General features: G+C 50.7%; 1 protein-coding gene and 2 pseudogenes across 3 annotated transcripts in view; 2 read left to right on the plus strand and 1 right to left on the minus strand.

Moving 5' to 3' along the window:
• PAQR8 (progestin and adipoQ receptor family member 8) overlaps nucleotides 1-12487 on the minus strand; it is a 359347-nt gene that overhangs the window by 218600 nt on the left and 128260 nt on the right. The window lies entirely within an intron of this gene.
• LOC147706950 (18S ribosomal RNA) lies at nucleotides 7148-9556 on the plus strand (annotated as a pseudogene).
• Nucleotides 10154-12103, plus strand: LOC147706951 (28S ribosomal RNA; annotated as a pseudogene).

A 12487-nucleotide genomic window follows, 5' to 3' on the forward strand; every position in this document is an offset into this window, starting at 1 on the left:
CCCTCACCCATCTCCCACCCCACTCTCTTCATCCCCGGGGGGGGGGGACCAAAGCACTGGGGTGGAACAAAGGCAGGCACCTCAAGATCCAGCAATGAAAAGGACAGAACAACCTGCGACAATTACAAGCCCCCATGACAGATCAAACACCAGCGAACCTCTCCGCAAACCTAAAGGTTATCTCCATGAACGTCAAAGGCCTAAACCATCCGATCAAACGCAGGAAGATACTAGAACACCTGGGGAAACTCAAGGGTGACATTTACACGCTACAGGAGTCCAAACTCTCAGAGGAAGAGGCTAAACTACTGAAGGCAAGATGGATAGGGGACATCTTATGCTCACCTGCCAAGGGGAAGAAGCGAGGTGTGGTAACCATCCTAAGCAAGAAAGCCAACCTCACCATACATAAGACAAACACGGACGAAGACGGACGTCTGCTGATAGCAAGTGTCCAAAGAGGAACCGACAAGCTACATGTAGCAAACATCTATGGACCAAACACTGAAGACAGAGACTTTTGGCAAATGGTAGATGGCGAGCTCAGCAAGCTACCACAGGAGGACCTTCTGATTGTAGCCGGCGACCTGAACAAGACAATGGACCAGGCCACGGACAGACACCCAAGCAGGCCAAGCCACAACTCTCCAGGCAGCAACACCCTTAAAGATCTATGTACCAAACACCACCTAGCAGACCCATGGAGGCTTCAACACCCGACAGCGCGCGAATACACCTTTTATTCGCACCCGCATAACTCGTACAGCAGAATTGACTATATATTGATATCCAGCGACCGCACGCACCTGATTGAGAACACAGAGATAGCCCCAATAACCATCTCCGACCATGCACATATTTCCCTAGCCCTCAACGGCAAACACAATGAAAGCATAACGAGAAGGTGGAGACTCAACGACGACATCCTACAGAACAGAGACAATGTAAAAGAAATAGAGGAAGCACTAAATAACTACCTGGAAGACAATGACAATGGCGAAGTGGAGAAGGACACCATTTGGGAAGCACTCAAAGCGACCTTAAGAGGCAAGCTGATAAACATCAAATCAAGAATGAACAGAAGCAGGAACAAGAAGATCTCAGAGATAGAAAGGGAGATAGAAGCACTGGAAAGAGGCCACTGCGCAAACATAACAGACAAGAACACACTCACCACGCTCACAAAAAAAAAATACGAACTAAACAGAATCCTAAGCGAACGGGCTGGGTCGTGGCTAACAAAGTTCAAGTCGGTGAATCTATGCAGAGCGAACAAAGCAGGGAAACAGCTTGCATCCTACCTCAAAGGGAAGCAAAGACAGCACACAATAGCAGCAATAACAGACAAAAACAACAAATCACAAACAACAAACAAAGGCATACTGGAGGTATTCAGACAGTTCTATCAGGATCTATATTCCGAAGACAAGAACTTGAGCAAAGACGGGGGCTACTCCCTCCTCAAGGACATCAACCTACCGAAACTCAGGGAGGAGGAGAAAGCACCCTTAGAGGCGGACATAACGGAAGAGGAAATCGAAACCGCAATCAATCAGCTAAAACGGAACAAAGCCCCAGGACCAGACGGATACTCCGCCGTGTTCTACAAGACCTTCTGCCCAAACATCAGGAAAATACTATCGGAAACTTATGCCGCCTGCATAAGGAAAGGGGAGATGACCAACACCATGCGAGAGGCAAACATCACAATAATACCCAAAGAAGGTAAAGACCACCAATACCCGCAAAACTACAGACCTATATCACTCATAAATGTGGACTGCAAAATTTATGCAAAGGTGCTTGCTAACAGACTTAATAGAATCCTACCCGACATCATACACAACTCACAAGTAGGCTACATAAAGCACAGGCTGTCGCAAGACAACACAAGGCTGCTGTGCCATCTGATCAACCACACAACACAGAGCAATGAACAGGCGGTCATGATAGCACTGGACGCGGAGAAGGCTTTTGACAGAGTCTCGTGGCCATTCCTCAGGAATTGCATGACAAAGTTTGGACTGGGGGAGAAGTACATAGCAATGATAATGGCCCTATACAACAAACCGAGAGCAAAAATAGTGGTTAACGGGAGCACATCTGACCCTCTCCTACTGGGAAGAGTAACCAGGCAAGGATGCCCACTGTCACCCGGCCTCTTCCTACTGGCACTTGAACCACTACTTGCAAAAATAAGAGACAAAGAGGGAATAACGGGTGTCAAGATCGGAGATAAGACAGTCAAACTTGCAGCTTACGCGGACGACATCCTCATCACCACCACCAAGCCATCAACGTCAATCACAGCACTAATGGAGGCAATAGGGGAATATGCAGATGCATCCGGATACAAACTCAACAAGGACAAATCGGAATGCAAACCGATGAACATACACACAACCAAATTGGTACTAGGGGACTCCGGCCTAGCCTGGCAAACGAAACCACTCAAGTACCTTGGCCTACAGTTTGGAAGGGATCTAACATCAACAATACAGTACAACGAAGACTCACTGTTAAAAAAAGTCAAAGATAGACTAGAACTGTGGTCGCCCAAATACATCAGCTGGTGGAGGAGGATAGAGACGATAAAAATGATGATAACACCCGCAATAAACTACACGCTAAACATGCTACCGATCCAAATGACGGATGGCTTCCACAAAAAGCTGGACGGCTTGATCAACACCTTCCTATGGAGAAACAAAAAACCACGAATTGGCCTACCCAAACTGAGACTAGCGAAGGAACTAGGCGGCCTCAACCTGGCAAACTTCAAAACCTACCAGACAGCCTGCCTAGCTAAACAAGGATTTGCAGCAGGCATATTAATGCTCTGTGCTACCTTAAGATGAGTAAAACCTTCCACTAGACAAAACTTCGGTCTCTCTCTAGGAAGAACAGTAATCACCGGAGTTATCTTGACACTTTTGATGCCTGAAAATTGCTGGAGGCAAGGAACACTTTCAAAACACCGCTCTAGAGCTGGCCCTGGTAAAGATCAGGAGGTAAATCCTCTGTGTAGATTTGAGGCCCTACATAGAAGTAATAATTATACCGTACACCTGCACGCCCACCAACCCTGGAGGGGATTCGTTCCCCTTTCCATCCTGGACCAGGATTTACTCCAGTTCTTAGCTGTAGTAAATCTCTGACCATTTCTAGAGGGGGAAGTAGAGGAGTTTGAAAGTGTTTGCAGGCGATCCTAAACTTGCAAGGCAAACCGTGCCTTGAGAAACCCACCTCGTAACTCTTGATTGGAATTTAATATTGTAGATTTCTGCAAACCTTTGGTGGAGAAATCTGCGTAGTAAATACATATATCAGGTGCTTGCCAGAAAACCATTAGAGCATTCCTGACAGACGTAAAAATGGAAATTCAGTGATAAAAATAAGGCAGAATTTACCTTTCGGAATAGACCCCCGTTGTCTTATTTTAGTGCTTCATACTCCAATTCTGCCTTTTTTTAGCACTGCATGCAAGGTGGCTTTGTCAATGTTCTTTTTCCTATCAAATGGCTACTGTCCATCTCAAAATGTTTTTTATAGTTTAAAAAAATATTTAAAGTGGCCACCAATGTATGTGCACACAATGGATGCCTTCTCGGAATGTGTTATCCTCCCCCCCCCCCCCCCCTCCCAAATATAACAAAGCAAAATTTGACAATTTGGTGCCGGCTGCCAGTCTATTTTTTTGTTATACTTTATTATCATTCTTACTTTCCAAGATGTCCGCTAGCTATTTTGGAACAGTAAATTAAAAAATAAAGTAGGATATACACACACACACACGCAATGAGCGCAGCAAGTGGCACAGTAGCAGTGTACCTGCCTAGCACTTTGCAGAAATAAAACAGCAGTACTACGCATGAGGAGTTAGACTAACGCATTTTATAACTGGTGTCCGCATCATGGCACAAAAATGTGTTAGTCAAGCATACAGAGTTCTCCGGCACACTGCGGGGCTCAATGCTGCAATAAAAACTGCCCGTGCACGGTTGTGGCACTCTGCTGCTGAGCAATTCACATCTTAATAGCCCGCAGGATAGGGCTGGGAGAACTTACTTGTTACTATGGTGACCCGGAGTAGGCTCAGTCTTAGCTAGTAAGTTATATTGATTTCGCCTCCACGCAGCAAAAACAAGTTGTCGATGGCAAGCCCGGCATCTCGGGGAGTCACATGTGTTACTGAAGCCTGATGAGCTCCCGCCAGAAAAGTATTGCTGCGCAGCTCGCATGACCCAGAGGAGACAACGGACTGTTTATGTCCATCAGAGTAGGCGAGTAACAGATAGCGGCAGCGGGAGGAAATGTGTTTAGAGAAAGGTTTTGGAGCAATGCTTGAAATGGAAATATAGAAGTGCAGGTACCCTGTACCAGAGCACCTGCTTGTTTCTCAGAAGTGCTGGTACTCTCCAATTAAAAGTATTACATCACTCTTGAGAAGTGCAGGCACTCTCCAATTAAAAGTATTACATCATGCTCAAGGACAGCCAGCAGAAGAGAGCTAAGAGTGCTCATCCAATGTATATTATGTCAGGTGTGCAACGGCCATTAGGCTAAGAGGGCTTAAGCCACCCGCCCACACCCCGTCAGTTGCCGTGGGTTAGGCTCCCTGGGAGAGGGAGGCAGTCCTGCCTGATCCGATGTTATTTTGCTGGCTTTTCTAAGTATCTCCTGTATCTGCAGATGCAGGGAAAGAAGGCTCCTACCATACACTGTATGTGTGTGTGTTCTGTGGAGACAGCAAACAGCGGAAGGTGAGCACCTTAGGGTTGCAGTTTACTTAGTCGCAGTCCAGAGTGGCTTGCAGTTCTTAGGCCAGAGCTCAAGCAAGCCCAGAGCACCTAAAGTTTGTCTCATCATCCTTGGGCGGATCGCAGATTCAGGCTCACATACCTCACAGGCTGAGATCAACACAAAAGCTTATCATTTAAAGCACTGCACTCTATTATAGTTAAGAGGTTTTCTTTCTTGTAGTCATTACTACACTATGGCTTTCAAATAGGTCTTTATTTTTGCCATCACAAATTAATTTGACTGCTTTTGTTTATTGTACCTTGTTTGCTGCGCATGTTTTCCATATGGTGCGTGCACAACAAGGGCTATATTGTGTTTTAAGTTGATGAGATTTGCAGAATGTGTTGTGGGTTAGCTGGTCGGCAAAGTTTGTCAAAGGTATGTGGTTTTACTGAGTATATTAGGGTTGCCGTGGGTGTCAGGTGTCACAGCAGAGCGGGCTGTGGTCAGTGGGCTTGAAGAGTTTTAGATCAGATGTCTGCAAGGTTTACAAAGTATATCAGGTCAGCCTGGTTTGCAGGGTCTGCTAGGAATCAGTGAGTTTGCAGAGTGCCGCCTTTGCGGTCACAGGCTACTCTGAGGCCATGCACACCGATAAAACAGGGAGCCAGTCTGCAGTGCCGACCTTGTCGTCAGACGGTCCTGCCCCTGTTGTTGCTTGATTTTTTGTTTATTAGCAATTTTGCAGAGATGAACAGCAATTGCAGCAAAACACTATACTGTTTCTGTGTCAGTCAATGTCCAAACACCATTATCACCAAAACATGTGGGATAGTAACAGTCATGCTTTGGCCCGGGTATGCACCTGCCTCTCAGCCCCTTCCTGATGGTTGTTTTTCTCCGAGTTTGCTCAGTCAGACCTCCGTGAGGTCCGGTGATGCTGAGACGGGGGAAGGCAGCACCAGGGCCCGCCCGCCATTGCCCCTAGGAGCCCAGGTACACACCTGCCTCTCAGCCCCTTCCTGATGCTCCTTTTTTTCCTGAGTTTGCTCAGTCAGACCTCCATGAGGTCCGACGATGCTGAGATGGGGAAGGCAGCACCCGGGCCCGCCACAGGCCCCCAGGAGCCCGGGTACACACCTGTCCCTCAGCCCCTTCTCGATTGTAGTTTTTCTCCGAGTTTGCTCAGTCCGACCTCCGTGAGGTCTGGCGTTGCTGAGACGAATGAAGGCGCACCCGGGCCCGCCCGCCAGGGCCCCCAGGGGCCCATGTACGCACCTGCCTGTAGCCCCTTCCTGATGATTGTTTTTCTCCGAGTTTGCTCAATCAGACCTCCATGAGGTCTGGAAATGCTGAGACGGGGGATGGCAGCTGCCGGGCCAGCCCACCGGGGCCCCCAGGGGACTGGGTATGCACCTGCCTCTCAGCCCCTTCCTGATGCTTGTTTTTTTCCTGAGTTTGCTCAGTCAGACCTCCGTGAGGTCTGACGAGGCTGAGATGGGGGAAGGCAGCACCCGGGCCTGCCCACGGGCCCCCAGGAGCCCAGGTACGCACCTGTCCCTCAGCCCCTTCTCGATTGACGTTTTTCTCAGAGTTTCCTCAGTCCGACCTCCGTGAGGTCTGGCGATGCTGAGACGGGGGAAGGCGCACCCGGGCCAGCCCGCCGGGGCCCCCAGGGGCCCATGTACGCACCTGCCTCTCAGCCCCTTCCTGATGGTTGTTTTTCTCTGAGCCTGCTTGTCTAAGGAGCAGGCAGGGACGCTAAGCCAGCATACCCCCTGCGCAGGGCGGCCTGCCAGGGGATGCCCCAGCCATACTCTGATCGATTGAGCACTCTCAGTCCATTTAGGGATGGACTGCTTGGCCAGCCTTGGCTGTTGTTGCAAGCAAGGAGCTTCCTCCCTGCATGGACTGAATGACTCGAGGGCCTGCTGCCTGGTGGGAGGCCCTTCACCCTACCCAGCAGAGCGAAGGCTGAGTGGCCATGGCAGCTCGTACTCCCCAGTGGTCTGACCCGAGCTGAAGGGGTCGGGTGGCACCAGGCCCTCGGATGCTGCTGCCCAGCAAGTTCGTAGGCACTATGCAACACGCTGTCACTCTTCTACGTCCAGCACATTTCCACAGCAGCTCAGAACAACCATTCCGAGGGGTACTGCTGCCGCTAGGCTCCAGCACCCCTACGTCTCGCTCAGGCTGTGCCTCGGCCCGCCTCTCCCTTCCGGGGGAGACGGCTGGGCCTGCCAGTGCCCATGTGACCGCACCTCTCCACCACTCCAGCGAGCCCTCCTGCCCAGACAGGTGTGCTCCTTCCTCCAGCTGGCTGCCGGAGGGAGGGTGCGTGAAGGTTGCTGGTCAGGGAGATGGGCATGCAGCCCCCCAAACCCACCCCGTCAGCAGGTGCGGCTACCTGGTTGATCCTGCCAGTAGCATATGCTTGTCACAAAGATTAAGCCTTGCATGTGGAAGTATACACAGCCGGTACAGTGAAACTGCGAATGGCTCATTACATCAGTTATGGTTCCTTTGATCGCTCCATCTGTTACTTGGATAACTGTGGTAATTCTAGAGCTAATACATGCTGCCAAACACTGACCTCCTGGAATGCATGCATTTATCAGACCAATACCAATCCGGGCTCACCTGGCCGCTTTGGTGACTCAAGATAACCTCGGGCGATTGCACGTCCCCGTGATGGCGACAATACATTCGGATGTCTGCCCTATCAACTTTGGATGGTACTTTCTGTGCCTACAATGGTGACCACGGGTAACGGGAATCAGGGTTCGATTCCGGAGAGGGAGCCTGAGAAACGGCTACCACATCCAAGGAAGACAGCAGATGCGCAAATTATCCACTCACGCCTCGGGGAGGTAGTGATACACTATAGGACTCTTTCGAGGCCCTGTAATTAGAATGACTACACTTTAATGCCCAGATGCATCAAAGTACTGTTTTGCGATTCCTAATTTGCGATAATTACCGAATCGCAAATTAGGAATCTCAAAATGGTATGCATCATTTTTTTCGCATTTTTTTTGTGATTTGGTAAAAATCGCAATTTTTACTGAATCGCATAAAAAATGCGATTTTCAAATTGCGAATTCGCAATTTCCATTCATTCCTATGGGCTGAAATGCCCATAGGAATGAATGGGAATTACGAATTTGCAATTTGAAAATCGGAATTCAACAAAGCATTTCAAGGGTGGAGAGGGGGGTCCATGAAATGCACTTTTACATGTAAGTTACATACACACATGTCCTAAGGACATGTGTGTCTGTAACTTAACAGTTTAAAAAATGCATTTTTGTGCATTTTTAAACAATTTTGCAAATTACCACGAGGTTCAAACTCGTGGTAATTTGCACTTGCAATTTTCAAATTCGCAAATTTTTTAACAATGATGCATTGCATTTAAGGAATCGCAAAATTGCGATTCCTTAAATGCAATCGCATTTAAGGAATTCGCAAAATTAGCGAATTTCTACAAAAACTAATGATGCATACCAAAAAGCATTTTTGGAGTCGCAAACGGCCGATTTTAAGGAATCGCACCGTTTGCGACTCCAAAAATGCTTGATGCATCTGGGCACAAATCCTTCAACGAGGATCCATTGGAGGGCAAGTTTGGTGCCAGCAGCCACGGTAATACCAGCTCCAATAGCGTATATTACAGTTGCTGCAGTTAAAAAGCTCGTAATTGGGTCTTGGGATCGAGCTGGTAGTCCGCTGCTAGACGAGCTATCGCCTGTCCCAGCCCCTGCTTCTCGGCGCCCGCTTGATGCTTTTGATTGAGTGTCCTGTGGGTCCGAAGCGTTTACTTAAAAAAAATTAGAGTGTTCAAAGCAGGCCGGTTGCCTGAATACTTCAGCTAGGAATAATGGAATAGGACACCGGTTCTATTTTGTTGGTTTTTGGAAGTATGGGCATGATTAAGAGGGACGGCCGGGGGCATTCGTATTGTGCCGTTAGAGGTGAAATTCTTGGACCGGCGCAAGGCGAACCAAAGCGAAAGCATTTACCAAGGATGTTTTCATTAATCAAGAACGAAAGTCAGAGGTTCGAAGACTATCAGATACTGTCGTAGTTCCGACCATAAACGATGCCGACTAGCGATCCGCCGCCGTTATTCCCATGACCCGCGGAGCAGCTTCCGGGAAACCAAAGTCTTTGGGTTCCGGGGGAGCATGGTTGCAGAACTGAAACTTAAAGGAATTGACGGAAGGGCACCACCAGGAGTGGAGCCTGTGGCGTAATTAGACTCAACATGGGAAACCTCACCCGGCCTGGATACAGAAAGGATTGACAGATTGATAGCTCTTTCTCGATTCTGTGGGTGGTGGTGCATAGCCGTTCTTAGTTAGTGGAGTGATTTGTCTGGTTAATTCCGATAACAAACGAGACTCCTCCATGCTAACCAGTTACGCGACCCCCAGCGGTTGGCGTCCAACTTCTTAGAGGGACAAGTGGGGTTCAGCCACATGAGATTGAGCAATAACAGGTCTGTGATGCCCTTGAATGTCCTGGGCTGCACGTGCGCTACACTGAAGGGAAATGAGATTGCAATTATTTCCTATGAACGAGGAATTCCCAGTTAGTGCGGGTCATAAGCTCGCTTGATTAAGTCCCTGCCTTTTGTACACACCGCCCGTCGCTACTGCCGATTGGATGGTTAAGTGAGGTCCGCAGATCGGCCCTGCCGGGGTTGGCAACGGCCGTGGTGGATCGCCGAGAAGACGATCAAACTTGACTAACTAGAAGAAGTAAAAGTCGTAACAAGGTTTCCGTAGGTGATCCTGTGGAAGGATCATTAATGGCGGAGCGGCCCGAGCGACCGACGGTGCCAGCCCAAAGCCCTCGGCTGCCTCCTGCAAGCACGCACCGTAGTCACAGGGCCCGGCCCTGCCCTGGAGCGCCCCAGCCGGCATTGATCATCGACACTTCGAACGCACCTTGCAGCACCCCTGTCTGAGGGTCGCTCGATCGCCAATTGCCCTGGGGCTTCCCCGGGACGTGGCTGGCAGGGTTAGCTCCGCTTCCTCTTCGTCCACCTACAAGATCAGACCCCCCTGATCGTCCGTGGCAGGTTCCCACACCGGGTCCTGCAACAGAGATATGCCGATGGCGCGCCTGCCCCACGAAGGGGTCTGGTGAACGGTCGGCCCCGGGCCTGTCACGTGGTGCCTGTCTGTGTGGGCCGCGCGTGGCTGTCTGTGGTTTCCCACTGGCTGTCCGCGTACATGCGCCTTGGGCGCCCACCTCTGCGGCTGGCTTCCTGGTGAGGGCCAAAGCCCCCCAGATCCGATCTGAGGAAAGAAGGCATGCGCTGCCGGGACGTCAGGCCCCTGCTGCGGCAGGGGGCTGGCCTTCCCCGGTTCCCCCTTAATGCTCCTGCATTTTCTTCCGACTACGACCTCCGATCAGACGTGGCGACCCGCTGAATTTAAGCATATTACTAAGCGGAGGAAAATAAACTAACCAGGTTTCCCCCAGTAACGGCGAGTGAAGAGGGAAGAGCCCAGCGCCAAATCTATACCTGGCAGCGGGCGAGGGAAATGTGGCGTACAGAAGACTGACTTCACTCAGGGGCCCTAGTCCTCCTGATCGAGGCTCACCCCGGGGATGGTGTTAGGCCGGTAGTGGCCCCCGGCGCCGGGATCAGGTCTTCTCGGAGTCAAGTTGCTTGGGAATGCAGCTCAAAGTGGGTGGTAAACTCCATCTAAAGCTAATTAAGGGGGCAAGACCGATAGCCAGGAAGTACTGTAAGGGAAAGTTGAAAACAACTTTGCAGAGAGAGTTCAAGAGTGCAGGAAACAGTCGAGAGGTAAATGGGTGGGGTATGCGCAGTCCGCCCGGAGGATTAAACACGGCGGGAAAGTCAGTGCCCCAGGAGTTCCGGATCCCCTTCCCAGAACCGGCGCCTACCTGGCCCCTGCAGGGTGCATTTCCTTCGCTGCGGTGCACCGTGACCGGCTCTGGGTCGGCTGGGAAAGCTTCGGGGTGGTAGGAGGCCATCTTCTCCAACGGAGGGTGTTACAGCCCCCAGGCATCAGCTTTGCCGTGTCTGCAGGCGGAGGGAGATTCGACCGCCTCTGCGCCCTCCCCCAAAAACCCCTTCCCAGCCGCCCCTCGGGGCACGCCGGGGCGGTTGAAGGGGGGACTTGTCTCAGTGTGCCCCAACAGCATCACCCTGCCGGGCAGGGAGGCCCATACCGGGTGCCAGGGGTCGGTTACCCACCTGAATCATCTTGAAACACGGACCAAGGACTCTAACATGTGCGCGAGTCGGAGGGCCGAGTAAAACCCTGTGGTGCAATGAAGGTGAGGGCTGCCGCACTTCCAGTGGTACACACACCACCGGCTGGTCTCGCCTGCTCCGTCGGGGAGGTGGAGCATGAGGGTGTGTGATAGGACCCGAAAGATGGTGAATAATGCCTGGGCAGGGCGAAGCCAGAGGAAACTCTGGTGGAGGTCCATAGCGGTCCTGACATGCAAATCGGTCGTCCGACCTGGGTATAGTGGCGAAAGACTAAACGAACCATCTAGTAGCTGGTTCCCTCCGAAGTTTTCCTCAGGATAACTGGCGCTCAGAGTCCCCAGTTATATCTGGTAAAGCGAATGATTAGAGGTTGTGTGGCCGAAATTATCTCAACCTATTCTCAAACTTTAAATGGGTAAGAAGCTCAGCTCGCTGGGGTGGAGCCGGGCATGGCATACGAGTGCCTAGTGGGCCACTTTGGGTAAGCAGAACTGGTGCTGCGGGATAAATCAAACGCTGGGTTAAGGCACCCGATGCCGACGCTCATCAGACCCCAGAAAAGGTGTTGGTTGATATAGACAGCAGGACGGTGGCCATGGAAGTCGGAATCTGCTAAGGAGTGTGTAACAACTCACCTGCCGAATCAACTAGCCCTGGATGGCGCTGGAACGTCGGGACCATACCCAGCCGTCGCTGGTGCTGGAAGCCACTGGGGCTAAGCCGCGATGAGTAGGAGGGCCGCTGCGGTGCACACTGAAGCCCGGAGCGAGGGCCCGGGTGGAGCCACTGCAGGTGCAGATCGTCGTGGTAGTAGCAAATATTCAAACAAGAACTTTGAAGGCCGAAGTGGAGAAGGGATCCATGTGAACAGCAGTTGAACATGGGTCAGTCAGTCCTAAGAGATGGGTGACCACCGTTCAGAAGGGACGGGTGATGGCCTCCGTTGCTCTCAGCCGATCGAAAGAGAGTCGGGTTCAGATCCCTGAACCCGGAGTGGATGTCTTCTGACCATGGTTCTGACTGACTCTGGATCAGAGGCAGAGGAGGAAGTCCAAGTTTCAGGAAGTAAATTCTTTATCAGATGCTGAAGCTATTATCATTGCGCAGGAAGTGCCTCTTATAGAAGAGGACACTAATATGCTGATAGTGCAGCAAGAGGCATTTGGATAGCAGCCCAGGCCTGCAAAGCTTCCCATTGGAAGTGCTGAACTCCGGGTTGCCTCAAACATGGTGCAGCTGGTGTTGTCAGCCTTAAGTGGTGTTGCAGGGTGTAGATTCAATGCTATACCCTTTTTGCCTATACATTTCTTTCAGTTGTTGAGGGACAATGAATTTGGACAATGAGCTTGTTGGACAGACTCATTTGTGTGGTGAACCTGATTATGCCTCACTTGTGTGTTTGCCCAAATCAGATTCAGCCTAAAAAAGTATCAAATGAAAAACTGAGGGGGAACCAAAGTGGGTCCAAAAGGGAAACGTCTACAC

This window comes from Lissotriton vulgaris, chromosome 6 (assembly GCF_964263255.1).
Source record: "Lissotriton vulgaris chromosome 6, aLisVul1.2, whole genome shotgun sequence".
NCBI lineage: Eukaryota > Metazoa > Chordata > Amphibia > Caudata > Salamandridae > Lissotriton > Lissotriton vulgaris.